Raw genomic sequence first — 19,604 nt, forward strand, 5'->3', positions numbered from 1 at the left:
CACCGCGCCCAACCTATTTTATTTATTTTATTTTTTAGACAGAGTTTCACTCTTGTTGCCCAGGCTGGAGTGCAGTGGCACAATCTCGACTCACGGCAACCTCTGCCTCCCAGGTTCAAGCAATTCTACTGCCTCAGCCTCCCAAGTAGCTGGGATTACAGGTGCACGCCACCATGCTCAGCTAATTTTTGTATTTTTAGTAGAGACGAGGTTTCACCATGTTGGCCAGGCTGGTCTCGAACTCCTGACCTTAGGTGATCCACCAGCCTCGGTCTCCCAAAGTGCTGGGATTACAGGCATGAGCCACCATGTACAGCCTTTTTCATTATTATTATATCTGTTACGGTGATCTTTGATGTTACCACTGTAATTGTTTTGGGGCTCCAAGAATTGCACCCACATAAGATGGTGAATTTAATAAATGTTGTGTGTGTTCTGACTGCTCCACCAACTGGCCTTTCCCATCTGTTTCCCTCTCCTCAGGCCTCCCTGTTCCCTGAGATAAAACAATATTGGAATTATGCCAATTAATAACCCTACAATGGCCTCTAAATGTTCAAGTGAAAGGAAGAGTCTCAGGTCTCTCACTTTAAATCAAAAGCTAGAAATGATGAAGCATATAGAAAGCCAAGATAGGCTGAAAGCCAGGCCTCTTCCCCTAGGCAGTTAGCCAAGTTGTGAGTGCAAAGGAAAAGTTCTTGAAGGCAATTAAAAGTCCTACTTAAGTGAACACAGTAAAACATCCTTATGGCTGATTTGGAGAAAGTTTTAGTGGTCTGGATAGAAGATCAAACTAGCCACAACATTCCCTTAAGCTAAACAGCAGGGGTGTCCAATCTTTTGGCTTTCCTAGGCCACACTGGAAGAAGAAGAATTGTCTTGGGTCACACATAATATACAACAATGCTAATAATAGCTGATGAGCTTTAAGAAAATCGCAGAAAAAAATCTCATAATGTTTTGAGAAAGTTTACAATTTTGGGTTGGGCCACATTCAAAGCCATCCTGGGCTGCATGGAGCTCACAAGCTGTAGAGTGGACAAGCTTAAACTAAAGCCTAATCCAGAGCAAGGCCCTAATTCTCTTCAATTCTATGAAGGCTGGGAGAAGTTAGGAAGCTGCAGTAGAAAAGTTTGAAGCTAGCATATGTTGGCTTATGAAATTTAAGGAAAGAAGCCATCTCCATAACGTTAAAGTGCAAGTTTGCCAGGTGTGATGGTGCATGCCTGTAGTCACAGCTACTCTGGAGGCTGAGGAAGAAGGATCACTTGAGTCCAGAGGTTCAAAACTAGCCTGGGCAACATAGTGAGACCCTGTCTTAAAAAAAAAAGTTCAAGGTGAAGCAGCAAACGCTGATGTAGAAGCTGCAGCAAGTTATCCAGAAAACCTAGCTGAGAAAACTGATGAAGGTGGCTACGCTAAACCACTAAACAACAGACAAACCACCTTTTTTTTTTTTTTTTTTTTGAGACAGAGTTTTGCTATTGTTGCCCAGGCTAGAGTGCAAGGGCACGATCTCGGCTCACGGCAACCTCTGCTTCCAAGTGATTCTCCTGCCTTAGCTCCCCGAGTAGCTGGGATTACAGGCATGCGCCACCACACCCCGCTAATTTTTATATTTTTAGTAGAGACAGAGTTTAGCCATGTTGGTGAGGCTGGTCTCGAACTCCTGACCTCAGGTGATCCACCCGCCTCGGCCTCCCGAAGTGCTGGGATTACAGGTGTGAGCCACCATACCCAGCCAAAATAGCCTTTTATTGGGAGAACTGCACCAGGCGTAGACTTCTCCTCACTAGCTATGAAAGTCCCAGTCATCTAGGACTTTCATAGTTAGTAAGGAGAAATCTATCCCTGGTGCAATTCTCTCACTCAACACAGCAATCAACACAGAATACTTCTGTGACCAAATGTGGGAGGTTTCTCCCCACACACCAGGCAAGCAAACAGTTCTGCAGCAGACACCAGCTGGGTGTCCTCCAATTCAACTATGACACAGTCTACCTGGAAATAACATCAGATCCCACAAGTTGAGGTGTAAGTCCCACAAGACCAGTCTCTTCCCACCAGTCTTTAGTCTAGGTTTTCGGAACTTCTGATCAACTGGCTTCACATTGGGGTTCCAATGACCTCCTCGTTGGGTTTGATTTGCTGGCGTGACTCACAGAACTTGGGAAACACTTACTTCCACTTAATGGTTTACTATAAAGGATATTACAAGTGATACCGATAAGGAGATGCATAGGGGGAAGAGACACAGAGCTTCCATGTCCTCCCCAGGCATGTCACTCTCCAGGAACCTCCATGTGTTCAGCTATCCAGAAGATCTCTGAACCCATTTCTGGGTTTTTATGGAAGCCTCATCATCTAGGCACGATTGATTAAATCATTGGCCATTGGTGATCAGCTTAACCTTAACGCTTTCCCTCCTCCCCAAGGTTTGGTAGGGTTACAGTGGGGCTGAAAGTCCCAACAATCTTTTTTTTTTTTTTTTGAGACGGAATCTTACTTTCCATTGCCTAGGCTGGAGGGCAGTGTTGCTCACTGCAACCTCCGTCTCCTGGGTTCAAGCGATTCTCCTGCCTCAGCCTCCTGAGTAGCTGGGATTACAGGTGGGTGCCACCAAGCCTGGCTAATTTTTGTTTTTTTTTAGTAGAGACAGAGTCTTGCTATGTTAGCCAGGCTAGTCTCAAACTCCTGACTTCAAGTGATCTGCCCGCCTTGGCCTCCCAAAGTGCTGGGATTACAGGCATGAGCCACTGTGTCTGACCTTCAACTCTTTAATCCTGCCTTGGTGTTTCTGGTTACCAGCCCCCATACTGAAGCTACTTAGGGGCTGCCAGCCATAAATCAACTCATTAGCACACAAAAGACAACATGTTGGAGATTCTAAATCTTTTAGGAGTTGTATGTCGCAAAACGAGATTACGACCAAATATATATTTCACAATATCACATAGTCATTTTTTTAAAATTTAAACAAAATTGATAGAGATGGGATCTTGCTAGGATGGCCAGGTTGGTCTTGAACTCAGCCTCAAGCAATCCTCCCACCTCAGCCTCCCAAAATACTAGGATTACAGGCATGAGCCACTGTGCCCAGTCTATAGTCTTAGTTTTAAAAATTGCCACAGCCGCTGAGTGTGGTGGTTCACACCTGTAATCCCAGCACTTTGGGAGGCTGAGGTGGGTGGATCATCTGAGGTCAGGAGTTCTAGACCAGCCTGACCAACATGGAGAAACTCTGTCTCTACTAAAAATACAAAATTAGCCAGGCGTGGTGGCGCATGCCTGTAATCCCACCTACTTGGGAGGCTGAGGCAGGAGAATCACTTGAACCTGGGAGGTGGAGGTTTCGATGAGCTGAGACAGGGCCATTGCACTCCAGCCTGGGCAACAAGAGTGAAACTCCATCTCAACAACAACAACAAAAAAAATTGCCACAGCGGTGGCTCATGCCTGTAATCCTAGCACTTTGGGAAGCCGAGGCTGGTGGATGACCTGAGGTCAGGAGTTTGAGACCAGCCTGGTCAACATGGTGAAACCCCCGTCTCTACTAAAAATACAAAAAAGTTACCCAGGCATGGTGGTGGGTGCCCGTAATCCCAGCTACTTGGGAGGCTGAGGCAGGAGAATTCCTTGTACCCGGGAGGCGGAGGATGCAGTGAGCCAAGATCACCCCACTGTACTCCAGCCTGAGCAACAAGAGTGAGACTACGTTTCAAAAAAAAAAAAAAAGAAAAGAAAAAAAAAATTGCCACAGCCACAGCAACCTTCTGCAATCACCACCCTAGTGAATCTGTGGCCTTCAAATGGAGGCAAAACTATCAGCAAAAAGATTACGACCCACTGAAGTCTCAGATAATCATTAGCATTATTTAGCAGAGGTGTGTTTTTTCATTAAGGTATGTACTTTTTTTAGACATAATGCTATCGCAACTTAATAGACTACAGTATATTATACAACTTTTATATGCACTGGGAAACCAAAAATTCATGTGACTCACTTTATCGCGATATGTGCTTTATTGCAGTGGTCTGGAAGCATATCTGCAATATCTCCCAGGTATCCCTGTATTAACAATTATTATTTCAGAGATCCAAGAGAATTAAGAAACATGCCTGGTTAGTGGGAGAGCTAAGTCAGTCCAAGGCCAAAGCCCATGCCTTCACTGACCACTTGGTTCTAGTGCCTTCCAGCTTGAGGAGAGACTGGAAGAGTGCAGAGCTGCATGAAGGGGACTACAAGAAAGTTAATGGTATGTTAGGGTCACATGATGCAGGCTTCATAACCCAAGGTGAAAAGTTTAGATTTTTTTTTTTTTTTTTTTGAGACAGAGTCTCTCTCTGTCACCCAGGCTGGAGGGCAGTGGTGCGATATTGGCTCGCTGCAAGCTCCACCTCCCGGGTTCATGCCATTCTCCTGCCTCAGCCTCCCGAGTAGCTGGGACTACAGGCACCCACCACCACGCCCGGCTAATTTTTTGTATTTTTTTAGTAGAGACGGGGTTTCACCGTGTTAGCCAGGATGGTTTCGATCTCCTGACCTCGTCATCCGCCCGCCTTGGCCTCCCAAAGTGCTGCGATTACAGACGTGAGCCACCGCGCCCGGCCCCAGATTACTTATTTCTTATCATTTTAAATCGGCTCCACTGCATTACAGCCTGAGCAACAGAGTGAGACACCATCTCAAAAAAAAAAAATAATAAATAAATAAATAAAATTTAAAAAAAGAGAAATATGATTGGACAAAAAGGGTACATGGAGTCCTAATTAGACAAAGGGAGTCAGGCTCGTGGGAGCAGGGGAGAGCAAAAAGAAGATGCAGGGAAGCTACAAGTCTGCCTTTCTTCATGGTCCAGGACACAGCCCTCCTGCACAAATAACTCATAATCTTCCTCCGCCCAACTATCACCAGACCCCTCCAAGTTAGCTCACTGCAACCTTGGTGTTATCGCTACTGCACAAATCCCTCTTCAACAGACAGCATAAACATTATTCTATAAAGTCCCCAGCAAGCCTTTGTTTCTTTGCACTCAACTTCTCTTCTGCTGGCCTGCCTATTGCAACGTTCTCGCAACGTATTTTCCTACTTTCTCTAATAAATCTGCCTTTCTTTCCCTACAACTGTCTTGGTAAATTCTTTTACCCCATGCCACCGACCTGGGTAGTGTGCTCCCCCAATAAAATGCTACTAAGCTGAGTGGGGAAACCCAGCAAGGCCTGTCTGTCTAGATTCTTCTTGGCTTCTCTGAGCTTCATTCCTTCCTTCTGGGTGTGGGGCAGGTCCCTCTTCAGAATGGGAAGCATGACTTACAGTCAAATAAGGTAGATCAGATCATTTGTTTATGGCCAATTTTTACACAGAAAGGCACAGGGAAAATTACAGTAATATTTTGAGGTTTTATCACTGGCTTTAGGGAAAAGGAGTTCTGGTTTCTATGATCTGCCTGGAAGAAAAGGGATTCTAGTTTTTATGGCTAGCCTCAGGGAAGAATGGGACTCAGAGCAGGGTGGCAGGAGAAGGTCAAAGAAAAACTTTTACTTCTGAGGCCTTCATTTTGGGGTATTGTTCTCTGAGCCCCAACAATATTTATGGCTAAAAGACCAAAGACAGGACTTTAACAAGTCCTTGCTTTTCAGAGAAAAGTACCTCGCAGGTACTTACTTTTCAAAGAAAACAGGGTTGTTGGATGGCTCTAAACCAGAAACTCTTGGTCCAATGGCCATGTGTTTTCAGTGGCAAATACATTCTATCCAGAAATATGACACATGACAATTATTTATAGGTAAGTGGGATAAGATTTGAAAATGGGATTGTTTCTCCCCAAATTTAGGATTTATATACATACCCCTCTTCCTTGACAAGCAGTTTAATAAAATACGTTCACCTGGGTTAATTCACCTCATTTTACACATGCGTTTTAATTAAGATAGAATAGTAGAAAACGATTTTTTTTTTTTTTAATTTTTAGAGACCAGGTCTTGCTCTGTCACCCAGGCTGGGGTGCAGTGGTGCCATCCATAGCTCACTGCAACCTTTAACTCCTGGGCTCAAGTGATCCTCCCGCTTCAGCCTCCTGAGTAGCTAGGACAACAGGCATGAGCCACCACGGCCAGCTATTTGAAAAAATTTTGTAGTAGGTGAAGATAGTGGCGGCCAGGGCTGGGGTCCTGGGACTCCAGTGGCCGCAAAGGGCATCCCAGAATGTGATGCCACTGGGTGCACAGACAGCCTCCCACATTACCAAGGGCATGCTCCTGGGGCCCTAACCTAAGACCCCAGAAGAACGGGTCACTGCCACCAAGAAGTATAATATGCGTGTGGAAGACTATGAGCCTTATTTGGATGATGGCATGGGGTATGGGGACTACCTGAAGCTCTCTGACCACTTATAGCAGAAGAGGGATCTGTGGTATAACTGAGACCACCTGGCCTGAGGTTGAACTGGGGACACAATGACACCTAGACATGTATATCAGGAACTATGTAGATATGTCCCCCGCACCTGTTTCTTGGAATATCATGTGTATACAGCTCTTCGGCTCTGTGGCTTTCATGATGTTCATGTTCTGGGTGGGGGTGATTTACCCTGTCTATCAGCCTGTGGGACCAAAACAGTGTCCTTGCAATAATCTGTACCTGGAACAAGGTGGCGATCCCTCCAAAGAACCTGAGCCAGTGGTTGACTATGAGATACGAGGAGGCTCTGTGGGCTTTTGTGCCCTCTAACTAGGACTCCCTCATTCCTAGAAATTTAACCTTAATGAAATCCCTAATAAAGCTCAGTGCTGTGGTGGTTTAAAGAAAAAAAGAAAAGAAAAGAAAATTTGTAGAGATGGGGGTCTTGTTATGTTGCCCAGGGTGGTCTTGAACTCCTGGTCTCAAATTGATCCTTCTGCCTCTGTCTCCCAAAATGCTGGGGTTACAGGCATGAGCCACCATGCCTAGCCAGAAAACAAATTTTAAATTACATATATCAATACTTTCTTCTCTGTGAAAGATTCAAGTAATACAGATAAAATAAAAGGTCCTCTTAACTCAGTACCCAATCTCAGTCTTCTCCCAAGGGTAGTTACTATTACCAATTTGAAGTGTTTCCTTCCAGAACCATTCCAGAACCATTTTGTATATATATACAAAATACAATATTCATATGTATGAATGAAAAACTATGGTTTTATTTTGTGGGTTCAAGGCCTTTTCTCTCTCTTAAAAAAACAGAAATGTAATATACTTGGCTGGGGGCAGTGGCTCATGCCTGTAATCCCAGCACTTTGGGAGGCCGAGGCGGGCAGACCATTTGAAGTTGGAAGTTCAAGACCAGCCTGGCCAACATGGTGAAACCCTATCTCTACTAAAAATACAAAAATTAGCCAGATGCAGTGGTTTGCGCCTATAATCCCAGCTACTAGGGAGGCTGAGGCAGGAGAATCACTTGAACCCGGGAAGTGGAGGTTGCAGTGAGCCGAGATCACGCCATTGCACTCCAGCCTGGGCGACAGAGTGAGACTCCGTCTCAAAAAAAAAAAAAAAAAAAAAGAAGAAATGTAATATACTTGTAAGCTTTTTTTCTGCATACAAAAAATATACATTGTTAACACTTGTTCCAGGCCACAGGACAATAGAACTTATTTCCTTAGGGTATATATCTGTAGTCAGCTTTCCCTCTCTGTCTCTCTTTTTTTTTTTTTTTTTTTTTTTGAGATGGGGTCTCATTCTGTCCCCCTAGCTGGAGTGCAATGGCACAATATCGGCTCACTGCAGCCTCCGCCTCCCGGTTTCATGCGATTCTCTCGCCTCAGCCTCCTGAGTAGCTGGGATTACAGGTGCCTGCCACCACGCCTGGCTAATTTTTGTATTTTTAGTAGAGATTGGGTTTCACCATGTTGGCCAGGCTGGTCTCGAACTCCTGACCTCACGTGGTCCACCCGCTTCGGCCTCCTAAAGTGCTGGGATTACAGGCGTGAGCCACTGCGGGCTGCCGTGTAGTTCCATTTTCTGAATGAAAAAGCAAAATTTATGCTCCCTCCTGCGCTCATCCCCTATGTCCCCGCTGGGCTCGTTTTAGGTCTTTGCTGGCATTCAAGTTGGGGAAGTGTCTCTCCACCAGTTTCTCTACTATTTTATGTTCAATTCAGTATCTCATCGGAAACGTTTAAACTTTAACTTTGATAGTCTTTCTTAATCAAGGACAAAGATTACTTAAAACGGAGGAAAGGAATTTGTTAGGACCCTAGCACACTTGGCCTCCTTCAATCAGGCTTAGGGAATAGTGACCCCTGGTGGCCAGTGAGGGAATTCAGAGGAGGCCAGAGGCCGGCACTTTCTGTTAAAAATGCTTAACTTTATTCGCCACACGTCCAGGGTAAACTCGCGAGGGGATCCTACCTCTTCCAGATGTTTCCACACGGGACCTCTAGGAGCTCAAAGGACCCTGGGCCCTCCGAAGTCGTCTCTTCTTGCAGCCCGTTGCTAAGTGGCGCCGCAGGGACCAGCCCAGGTCCCATCACGTGGCCCTGCAGAGTTTTGCCCCACAGGGCCACGCCCTGCCAGGCCGGGCCCCCCTGTCCCTCCTCTTCAGCGCGGAACCTCGGCCGCCAGTGCCAGGCCGCCTCGACCCTGGCAGAGGTCAAAGCCGCGGCAGTCCCGGACCATGTGGCCGGCGGCCCGGGCAGCGCTCCGAGTCTCTGGGGTCCCCCTCCAGGCCTGGAGGCCGATATCCACATCGTCCTTTTTCTCCCCAAAGGCCGCGATCCTGACCGTCACACCCAAGACTGGGCTGGCCGACAAGTGCCTGGATATGAAAGCAGAAGGCTTGGGCTCGGGGGAGCGGGTGACCCTGCAGGTGTCGGGCGTCAGCCACCGAGGCCGCCTCTTCCACTCCCTTGCCCACTACGAGGTGGACAGCGGCGGGGGGCTGGACCTGGCCAGGGACCTGGCTCTGGGCGGCCACTTCACGGGCGTGGGGCCCATGGGCCTCCTGTGGAGCCTCATGGCGGCCGCTTCGAAGGATCCATGCCTCAGTCGAATGCCCAGGGCCGCCTTGAAAAATCCCTTCAGGTGGAGGTGACCATCCACCTAACGCCGCTGCAGCAGGCGGCGCCGCTGAGTCCGGCGCTGGCCTCGGCCCAGGTGCAGCGCTGGTTCTCCACCCACGAGCTGCGCCGCGCGCCTGCGAGCCGGCCGCCTGCCGGGGGTCTTCCTTCTGCCATCAGCTGCGGGGCCCTTTTCCGCAGAGTGCCTGACAGCAGAGTGAGGGAATCGACTGGCTTGCTTTGCTAGCTGGTTTGTCATCTGAAAACAAAGCGAGCTCCTTAATCCCTTTATTTTGTCTCCTAGACTTCAAGTGGAACATTCATTCCCCTAAATGGTGGCTAGGATCTAAATTTCATCTGCTCATGCACCTTTCTTCTGCCAGCTGCTCACCCACCAGAGTCCTCGTGCTGCATACGCTATTCCTTAGGAGCATACATCCTGCGTGTTTGCTATATTAAGCATAAAATTGCTGCAAAGTTTATAGCATTAAATGCTTTTGTTTGCTTACAGCAGTCTCAACCTCCTGAGCCCAAGCGATCCTCCCACCTCAGCCTTCAGAGTAGAGTAGCTGGGATAGCAGGCATGTGCCACCCAGGTAAATTTTTTTTTTTATTTTTTGTAGAGACAGGGTTTCCCTACGTTGCCCAGGCTGGTCTTGAACTAGTGGGCTCCAGCGATCCTCCCACCTCGGCCTCCCCAAGTGTTGGGATTACAGGTGTGAGCCACCACACCCAGCCATCTTTCTTTTTTAAATTCTTATTTTTTTAGAGACTAGGTCTTGCTCTGTCACCCAGGCTGGAGTGCAATGGCATCATGATAGCTTATTGCAGCCTCGACCTTCTGGGCTCAAGTGATCCTTCCACCTCATCTTCTCAAAGTGCTGGGATTACAGGCGTACATGGCCTCATTTTAACCTTTTTGTTTTTTTAGAGATAGGGTCTTGCTATGCTGCCCAGACTGGTCTTGAATTCCTGGCCTTAAGCAGTCCTCCCACCTCAACTTCTCAAAGTACTGGGATTACAGACACACACAACTGAGCCTGGCTTTATTACTATTATTATTATTATTATTATTATTATTATTATTATTATTTGAGACAGGGTCTCACTCTGTCACCCTGGCTGGAGTGCAGTGGCACTGTCACGGCTCACTGCAACCTCCCTTCCAGGGCTGAAGCGATTCTCCCACCTCAGCCTCCCAAGTAGCTGGGACTACAGGATCTCACCACCCTTCCCAGCCACTTTTACTTTAATTGGAATAACAAAGGAATATATCTGAAAAATACCAGGAAACAATCGGCCGATAAATTCTTCTTTTGGAATAGTGAAGGAATAAAACATCCCCAACAGGAATGTTGAAAGAGAAATAATAGAACAACGTTGGGAGGATATTAGTTTGACATTTTACTGTCTCTTCACACATGTAGTTCATTTTATAGTACACCTTCATTAGACCTTTAAAATAGTTTAATCCCTATCGAATTATGGATTTTGGTGACTCTGACTATATCTCAAATTTATTGAGAAATCAAAGGGCCCTTTAAATTTGGATGTCTGGGTTTGTTTTTGTTTTTTGATTATTTGTTTGTTTTTTGAGACGTAGTCTCACTCTGTTGCCCAGGCTAGAGTGCATTGGTGCAATCTCAGCTCACTGCAACCTCCGTCTCCCAGGTTCAAGCGGTTCTCCCACCTCAACCTCCCGACTAGCTGGGATCACAGGCATACACCACCATAACCAGCTAGTTTTTTGTATTTTTAGTAGAGACAGGTTTTTGGGGTTTCACCTTTATGACCAGGCTGGTCTCGAACTCCTGACCTCAAATGATCTGCTCACCTCGGCCTCCCAAAGTGCTGGGATTACAGGCATGAGCCACTGCACCTGGCTTTAAAAATCTCATTCTAAAAACCAGACATCCAGCCGGGTGCAGTGGCTCACGCCTGTAATCTCAGCACTTCGAGAGGCCGAGGCGGGCAGATCACCTGAGGTCAGCAGTTTGAGACCAGCCTGGCCAACATGTAGTGAAACCCCGTCTCTACTAAAAAATACAAAAATTAGCTGGGCGTGGTGGCACACGCCTGTAGTCCTAGCTACTTGGGAAGCTGAGGCAGGAGAATCGCTTGAACCTGGCAGGCGGAGGTTGTAGTGAGCTGAGATCGCGCCACTGTACCTCAGCCTGCGCAACAGAGCAAGACTCCGTCTCTCAAACAAACAAATGAACAAACAAAAGCAGACATCCGGCCAGCATGGTGGCTTACCCCTGTAATCCCAGCACTTTCGGAGGCTGAGGTGGGTGGATCGCCTGAGGTCAGGAGTTCAAGACTAGCCTGGCCAACATGGCAGAAACCTTGTCTCTACAAAAATTAGCAGGGTGCGGTGGGGCACAAGAATTGCTTGAGCCCAGGAGGTGTGGAGGTTGCAGTGAGTCTAGACCATGCCACTGCACTCCAGCCTGGGCTATGGGAGTGAAACCCTGTCTCAAAAAAGAAAAAAAAGAAAAAAAAAAAGGAGATTTTTATTCTTACATAACTCAAAGCTTGCAGAACTATTTGCTTAGACTTATCAGGACTTGTACTTCAAACCAAAACACTTTCCATATATTTGGTGCGATTTTTCTTTCTTTCTTTTTTTCCATTTACCAGTGATTAACTCACAGGGAAAAAAATATAAAAATATTTTTACATTTATAGCATCAAAATAGCTCAAATAAATGTCTATTTCAACCACAATAATAAATCCATTTCCACCAAAACAGTTGTTTTCTTTTCAAAGCAAGTAGGTAGTTTTTTTAAAAAAAGATAAATTATACAATCGAATTTTTATTTAGAAAATGTTGGCTAGGTACTATAGTCCATTAAATGTTCTATCATCTAACCCAAGATTCATTCCCTTTCCTGGGTTAGAGGTGATGGTCCTTTTGCTGGTCTCATTGATATATTTGGTGATGGAGGATTAAGTGAATCTCGAGCAAGTCTCTTGGCTTGTTGAGGTTTTGCTACTCTGCTTTGCCATTTTTTGGCTATGAAGATCTACCTCCAGTCATGAAAGACTTAAACTTAGATTACTTTGAAGAGGCAGTTAAATTTGTGCAAAGTCACCCAAAGGTGAGTGGTAGAGAAATGAACGAATTACTCCAGAAGAGAGTGAATAAAGGAAGTGTTACTAATGGGTTGGAAAATACCTGTAACAAATACCTGTTGAATTAATAAATAAATACTAGAACTGTCTGATAACTTCATAAAAGACTTTCTGGCCAGACACAGTGGCTCACGCCTGTAATCCCAGCACTTTGGGAGGCCGAGGCGGGCGGATCATTTGAAGTCGGAAGTTCAAGACCAGCCTGACCAACATGGAGAAACCCCATCTCTACTAAAAATACAAAATTAGCCGGCTTGGTGGCGCATGCCTGTAATCCCAGCTATTTGGGAGGCTGAGGCAGGAAAATCGCTTGAACCTGGGAGGCAGAGGTTGCAGTGAGCCCAGATTGCGCCATTGCACTCCGGCCTGGGCAACAAGAGCGAAACTCCATCTCAAAAAAAAAGACTTTCCTTTATTGAGGACTTTGGTGATCCCATTAACAATTATACTTCATTTTTCCTTTGTCTCTTTCCGTGTTTGCCTTCTTTTTCTTCAATCTGCAGGTCAAAGGTCCAAACATTGGAGTGATTGGCTCAGGTAAAGGGGCAGAGTTGGCATTTTCCATGGCTAGCTTTCTCCCAAATATAGCTGTGGTCGTGACCATCAGTGGCTGCATCTCAAACACAACTACGCCCTACCTGTGGTAGCTTGATCCTGCTAGGACTGCCTTTTAACCTAGACAGAATCTCTGCCACTGATTGAGGAGTATACGGTTAAAGAAGCACTGGAAGACCCCTTGGACAAGCCTATCAAAAAAGCTGTATCCCTCAAAAAAGCCAGTGCCGGCTGGGCGCAGTGGCTCATGTCTGTAATCCTAGTACTTTGGGAGGCCGAGATGGGTGGATTACCTGAGGTCAGGAGTTTGAGACCAACCTGGCCAACGTGGTGAAACCCTGTCTCTATTAAAAATACAAAAATTAGCCGGGCATGGTGGCATATGCCTGTAATCCCAGCTACTCGGGAGGCTGAGGCAGGAGAATTGCTTGAGCCTGGGAGGTGGAGGTTGCAGTGAGCCGAGATGGTGCCACTGCACTCCAGCCTGGCCTACAGTGCGAGACTCTGTCTCAAAAAAAAAAAAAAAAAAAAAAAAAAAGAAGAAAAAAGAAAAAGCCAATGCCCATTTCCTTTTTAGTGTTGGAGAGGATAACAGGCATTGGAAGAGCTCTGTTTATACTGACATAGCTGTGAAGTGTCTCAAAGAACATGGGAAGACAAATTTTACTCTTTTAAGCTATTCCAATGCTGGCCACAGAATAGATTCCCCCTTGTAGTCCTTTTTTCTCTGTAGCCCTGGATCCTGTATTGAGGGTGCCTATTTTGGGAGTGGGGGCAGCTCAAAGCTCATGCTATTGCTCAGATTGAGTCTTGGAAGATCTTGGAGTTTTTGCAGTTGCACTTAGGGTAAAGGCTAACTAGACAATTAAATTTATTATTCATTTATTTAAGAGGCAGGGGGGTCTTGCTCTGTTGCCCAGGCTGGTCTTGAACTCCTGGCCTCAAGCAGTCCTCCCACCTCACCCTTCCAAAGTGCTAAGATTAAAGGAATGTGCAGCCTCGCTGGGCTAGACACTTAAATTTAGTTATGCTTCAGAGCAAATTCAGAGACAGACTGAATATTTTTATCAAAAAATGACTGAGATCTGAACTTTTCATGGTCATCTGCAAGCTTTTAAAAGAAATAAAAATGCTAAATTTAAGTTCATCACAGCCTGCAGCTTTGGAACTATCCATATTTCTCCATGTTTGGTTTGTTTGAGCTTTAACTCAAGGTGATTGCTAACTGAAAGCCAGCTTTCAAGCTGCCACTTACCCACCTTTCCCACCTACTCTTCCTGCCACCTTCTGTACATCCAAAGATCTAAAAAACCGGTGTATGACTATTTGTTTGCTATATCTGTCCCAGAAGTTTTAGATACGTGTTTCTTTCTTTCTTTCTTTTGAGATAGAGTCTCGCTCTGATGCCCAGGCCGGAGTGCAGTGGCTTGATCTTGGCTCACTGAAACCTCCACCTCCCGAGTTGAAGTGATTCTCCTGCCTCAGCCTCCCAAGTAGCTGGGATTACAGGTGCCTTCCACCATGCCCAGCTAATTTTTGTATTTTAGTAGAGATGGGGTTTCACCATGTTGGCCAGGCTGGTCTCAAACTCCTGACCTCAAATGATCCACCCACCTCCCAAAGTGTTGGGATTACAGGTGTGAGCCATCGCGCCTAGCCGTTTTAGATATGTTTTGACCAGGGGTGAATACATGCATATAGGCCCCTGGTTTTGTGATGAGGAACCATTGGGTTATGATAATTTTCTCATAATAGTCAGAGGCTAGAGTGAATTCTAATAGGATGACTCAGAGGCTAGTTGGTGGTGGACCGAAGTCACAGAATAGTTTCTGCTGTTAATCAGATTTTGATATGTGTCTAGCTGCACCCTGTTCCAGGATCTTTAGAGAAAGTTGAGAACTCTAAGATATTTGTCTTTAGAATGGCAACTAATTACTGAGAAACACTTGCTTTGATTCTCCAAAGTTCCCTTATCTCGGTATAATTTTAAAAACTTTCACACTTTTGTTTAAAATTATATTTTAAAACAGGCAGGTTCTAGGTTCTAGTTGCAAATTGATAATTACACATGTAGACAATGTAATTATCTGAGGGAAAGACAGAGTTTATCCCTTCCACCTTCCACCTTCTCCACCAAAAACTTAATAACAGTTTGTGGGTGAGCTTTAACTTGTTAGAATAATCTTAGATGAAGTTATGAGTTTTTATTCTAAACACTTAAAATGTATAGGATTGAAACATGTTAAAAGTTCTGGTCCTCATTATAATTTAGTTTTAGTTTTGCAGTTGCCATTTGTTTTCACGTATTTGAAGGGAAAGGTAACGATATTAATTACTAGACTTTGATTTTGATTGATCAGTAATCTTGTGCTTACGACTGGTTTGCAGCTGGGCATGGTGGCTCACGCCTGTAATCCCAGCACTTTGGGAGGCCGAGGCAGGCAGATCGCTTGAGCTCAGCAGTTCAAAACCAGCCTGGGGATCATGGCAAAACCTCGTCTCTACCAAAAATACAAAAAATTAGCCAGGCGTGGTGGCACACTTCTGTGGTTCCAGCTACTTGAGGGGCTGAGGTGGGAGGATCGCTTGAACCTGGGAGGCCAAGGTTGCAGTGAGCTGTGATTGGTCTACTGCATTCCAGCCTGGGTGATAGAGTGAGACTCTTATCTAAAAAAAAAAAAAGTGGTTTGCGAGGGGTCTTGTTGGCAGAGGTTGAAGAGTTGTTGCCCTAATTTATAGTATTATTAAATAGTTTCCCCCAAATTAACATTATTTTTAAAATTGAATACAAGTTTCAAATTATTAACATCAAGAAAAAATACAGGCTTTGGTGAGGTGGTTTAGTCCTGTAATCCCAGCACTTTGGGAGGCCAAGGTGGAAGGATTGCTTGAGCTCAGGAGTTCAAGACCAGCCTGGACAACCTAGCAAGACCCCAGTCTCTACAAAAAAAATTTAAAATTTAGCTGGGGGTGGTAACACATGCCTATAGTCCTAGCTATTTGGGAGGCTGAGGCAGGAGGATCGTCTGAGCCTGCGGGGTTGAGGCTACAGTGAGCTGTGATCACACCACTACATGCCAGCCTATCTAGCCTGGGCAAGTGAGACATTGTCTCCAAAAAATGAAAAAAAGGTGTGTGTGTGTGTGTGTGTGTGTGTGTGTGTGTGTGTGTATAAACTCACACACACCACTTCCTGATTTCAGGGGTTTTTGTGTAAGTTTTTTGTTTTTTGTTTTTTGTTTTTTTGAGTCTGAGTCTTGCTTTTGTCACCCAGGGTGGAATGCAGTGGCGCGATCTCGGCTCACTGCAACCTCCACCTCCCGGGTTCAAGCGATTACCTTGCCTCAGCCTCCTGAATAGCTGGAACTACAGGCATGCACCACCATGCCCGGCTAATTTTTGTATTTTTAGTAGAGACAGGGTTTCACCACGTTGGCCGGGCTGGTCTCAAACTCCTGACCTCCTGTGATCCACCTGCCTTGGTCTCCCAAAGTGCTGGGATTACAGGCGTGAGCCACCACACCCGGCCCTTGTGTAAGATTTTAAAAAGAGGTTTATTGTTGCCCAGGCTGCAATGCAGTGCACAAGCCATCATGCCTGGTCAAGGTTTATTTTATTTTATTTTTATTATTTATTTATTTATTTTTTTTGAGACGGAGTCTCGCTCTGTTGCCCAGGCTGGAATGCACTGGCATGAGCATGGCTCACTACAGCCTTGACCTCTCGGGCTCAAGTGATTCTTCCACTTCAGCCTCCTGAGTAGCTGGTACTACAGGCTCATGCCGCCATGCCCAGCTAATTTTTCTTTTCTTTTCTTTTCTTTTTTGTTAAATATGGGGTCTCGCTATGTTACCCTGCCTGGTCTTGAACTCCCAGCTTCAAGCCATCCTCCTGCCTTGGCCTCCCAAAGTGCTGGGATTACAGGTATGAGCCACTGTACCCAGTCAGCTAATTCTAATTTGAATTGATAAACTTCTCTATTATATAAACAACCTTAAGAATTAGTGCCTATCCTAGGGTTTAAGTTCTTTTTTCAAAATTTTAAAGTATGTAACTTTAACTATTTTGCTTAATCTCTAACTCATTTCTTAAATGTGACAATTTTTTCTTCTCTTTTGTTTGGTCCACATTTTTGTTTAAAAATTAAAGATTTCTTGTTTTGTTTTGAGACAGGTTCTCGTTCTGTCGCCCATGCTAGAGTACAGTGGCGCGATCTTGGCTCACTGCAACCTCTGCCTTCTGGGTTCAGGCAATTCTCCTGCCTCAGCCACTCGAGTAGCTGGGAGTACAGGCATGAGCCACCATGCTCTGCTAATTTTTGTGTTTTTAGTGGAGACGGGGTTTTGCTATGTTGGACAGGCTGGTCTCGAACTCCTGACCTCAAGTGATCTGCCCGCCTCGGCCTCCCAAAGTGCTAGGATTACAGGTGTGAGCCACTGTGCCCGGCCCTAAAAGTTAAAGATTTCTTAACATATTGTATTTGATTCCATTTTGTATCATTTAACACTATTTTACTTATACTTTTCAAAGGGTCTGCTAGATATTCTGAATTAGGGGACACTGTTTCAATACTATTTATTTATTTATTTATTTATTTATTTATTTTTGAGACAGAGTTTCACTCTTGTTGCCCAGGCTGGAGTGCAATGGTGCGATCTTGGCTCACTGTAACCTCCGCCTCCAGGGTTCAAGCGATTCTCCTGCCTCAGCCTCCAGAGTAACTGGGATTACAGGTATGCACCACCACGCCCGACTAATTTTGTATTTTTAGTAGAGACGGAGTTTCTCCATGTTGGTCAGGCTGGTCTGGAACTCCTGGCTTCAGGTGATCTGCCTGCCTCGGCTTCCCAAAGTGCTGGGATTACAGGCGTGAGCCACCGTGCCTGGCCTTCAATACTATTTTTAAACTTTCTTTCAACTTCTTTTATCCAGGCCTGAAATAAGAGCAAGCAGACCCACACATTCTCTGGTGAACAGGTTTTGGAATCTATTTTGTCATTTTGTAGGATAGGAAAGAACAAAAGAAGGGTCCAAGTTATATAATTCTTTTATTTTCTGTGTGAATGTTTTTAACCTTTGAGAATCTGGAACTCAAAATGTTCTTTATGTGAAGTGTACCAAGATTTTGAAACCTATCCAATAGTCCCATAGGCAGTTTTTTTTTTTAAATAAACATAGAAATTGACCGTTCCAGTTTTAAAGCTTAAAATTTAGGTATCCCCCAGACCTCTCAGAAAGTATCAAAGAACTTAAACTCACCAGATCACTACATATGAATTTTGGTGTACCACCACTCAGTCCACAACAAACATTAAACCCTCATAATATCCTTTTAGATATATGTTTATATACGTGTGTGTACTATGTATAACTTTTCCATTTTTTTGTTTTGTTTTTTGTTTTGGAGACAGGGTCTGGCTCTGTTGCCCAGGGTGGAGTGCAATGGCACAATTAGAGCTCACTTAAGCCTCAAACTCCTCAAATGATCCTCCTGCTTCAGCCTCCCCAGTAGCTGGGACTATGGGTGTGTACCACCACGCCTCGCTAATTTTTATTTTTTTACAGAGCCAGGGTCTTGTTACGTTGCCCAGGCTGGTCTCGAACTCCTGGGTTCAAGGGATCCTCTTACTTTGGCCTCCCAAATTTCTGGGATTACAGGCATGAACAAACTGCACCAGGCCACTATGTATAATTTTAAAAGAAAATCGTACCAACTATTTTGTTTGGTAACTTCTATTTTTACTTAAAATATGACTATCTTTGGATGTGATTAGATACCTTTCAGCAAGTAAATTGTACTTTTTTAGTGGAAGTACATTATTGCATTGGATGTTCAATACTACTAAACAATTTTCTCTCTCTTTTTTTTTGTTTGTTTGTTTTGAGACGGAGTGTCACTCTTGTTGCCCAGACTGGAGTGCAACGGCGCGATCTCGGCTCACTGCAACCTCCGCCTCCCAGGTTCAAGCAATTCTCGTGCCTCAGGCTCCGGAATTGCTGGGACTACAGGCGCGTGCCACCACGCCCGGCTAATTTTTGTATTTTTAGTAGAGACGGGGTTTCACCATGTTGGCCAGGCTGGTCTCAAGTGGTCAAGTGGTCTGCCCGCCTCAGCCTCCTAAAGTGCTGGGATTACAGGCGTGAGCCACCAGTCCCGGCCACCAATTCTCTTTTGTTAATAATTGAGTTGATTTTTTTTTTTTTTTTTTTTTTTTTTTTGCTATTAAAGCTTTGAACATACATCTCTGTGCTCAGGATAAAGTCCTGGAAGTGGAACTGCTGGATCACAAAGGGTGCAAAAGTTTTTGAACAGCCAACAGCCTTCCAGAAAGGCTGTACCAATTATAAACAGCAGCGTATTTGTGTGTCCCTACTTCTCCATACCCCTAGCAACTCTATGAATTATTATTATTGTTAATAATTTTTAGCTCATTTGGTAGGTGGGGAAAAAAAGACACCCTGGTGATTAAAACCAACAATTTGTGATATTTAAAATGTGGAACCGAGCTTTCAGCTGCCTCTGGCTCCCTGGAGGATCCGGGGTAAAGAAACATAAAATCGGTGGAGTTTGGCTCTAGTATTCTCAGTGGGATGGAGAGATAAATTACAGCAAGCCGCTTATTCTCCCCTCGTCCGGAAAAGGGTGGGAAAGGCCATCGGTAGGGCAAAGGAATTAAGAACATTATTTTATGAAAAGGGCAGTTGTTAGGGGGACGTTTTAAGGTTTTTAACTTTAGGCGGGCAAGTCACTACAGATCAGCTGAAATTGCTTTCGGTCCTGACCACTCCTGTGCGGGGTTAAGACCTAAGGAAGCAAAAGGGCAGCCAGCAACAGCCGGACGGGAGGACCCCGGCGGCCGCCACGCAGTCCCACAAT

General features: G+C 45.1%; 1 pseudogene; it reads left to right on the top strand.

The window, feature by feature from the left end:
* Positions 1–4,015: 4,015 nt before the first annotated feature.
* On the top strand, positions 4,016–6,730 carry LOC134738181 (NADH dehydrogenase [ubiquinone] 1 beta subcomplex subunit 8, mitochondrial-like; annotated as a pseudogene).
* Positions 6,731–19,604: the final 12,874 nt, after the last annotated feature.

This window comes from Pongo pygmaeus, chromosome 15 (assembly GCF_028885625.2).
Source record: "Pongo pygmaeus isolate AG05252 chromosome 15, NHGRI_mPonPyg2-v2.0_pri, whole genome shotgun sequence".
Taxonomy (NCBI): domain Eukaryota; kingdom Metazoa; phylum Chordata; class Mammalia; order Primates; family Hominidae; genus Pongo; species Pongo pygmaeus.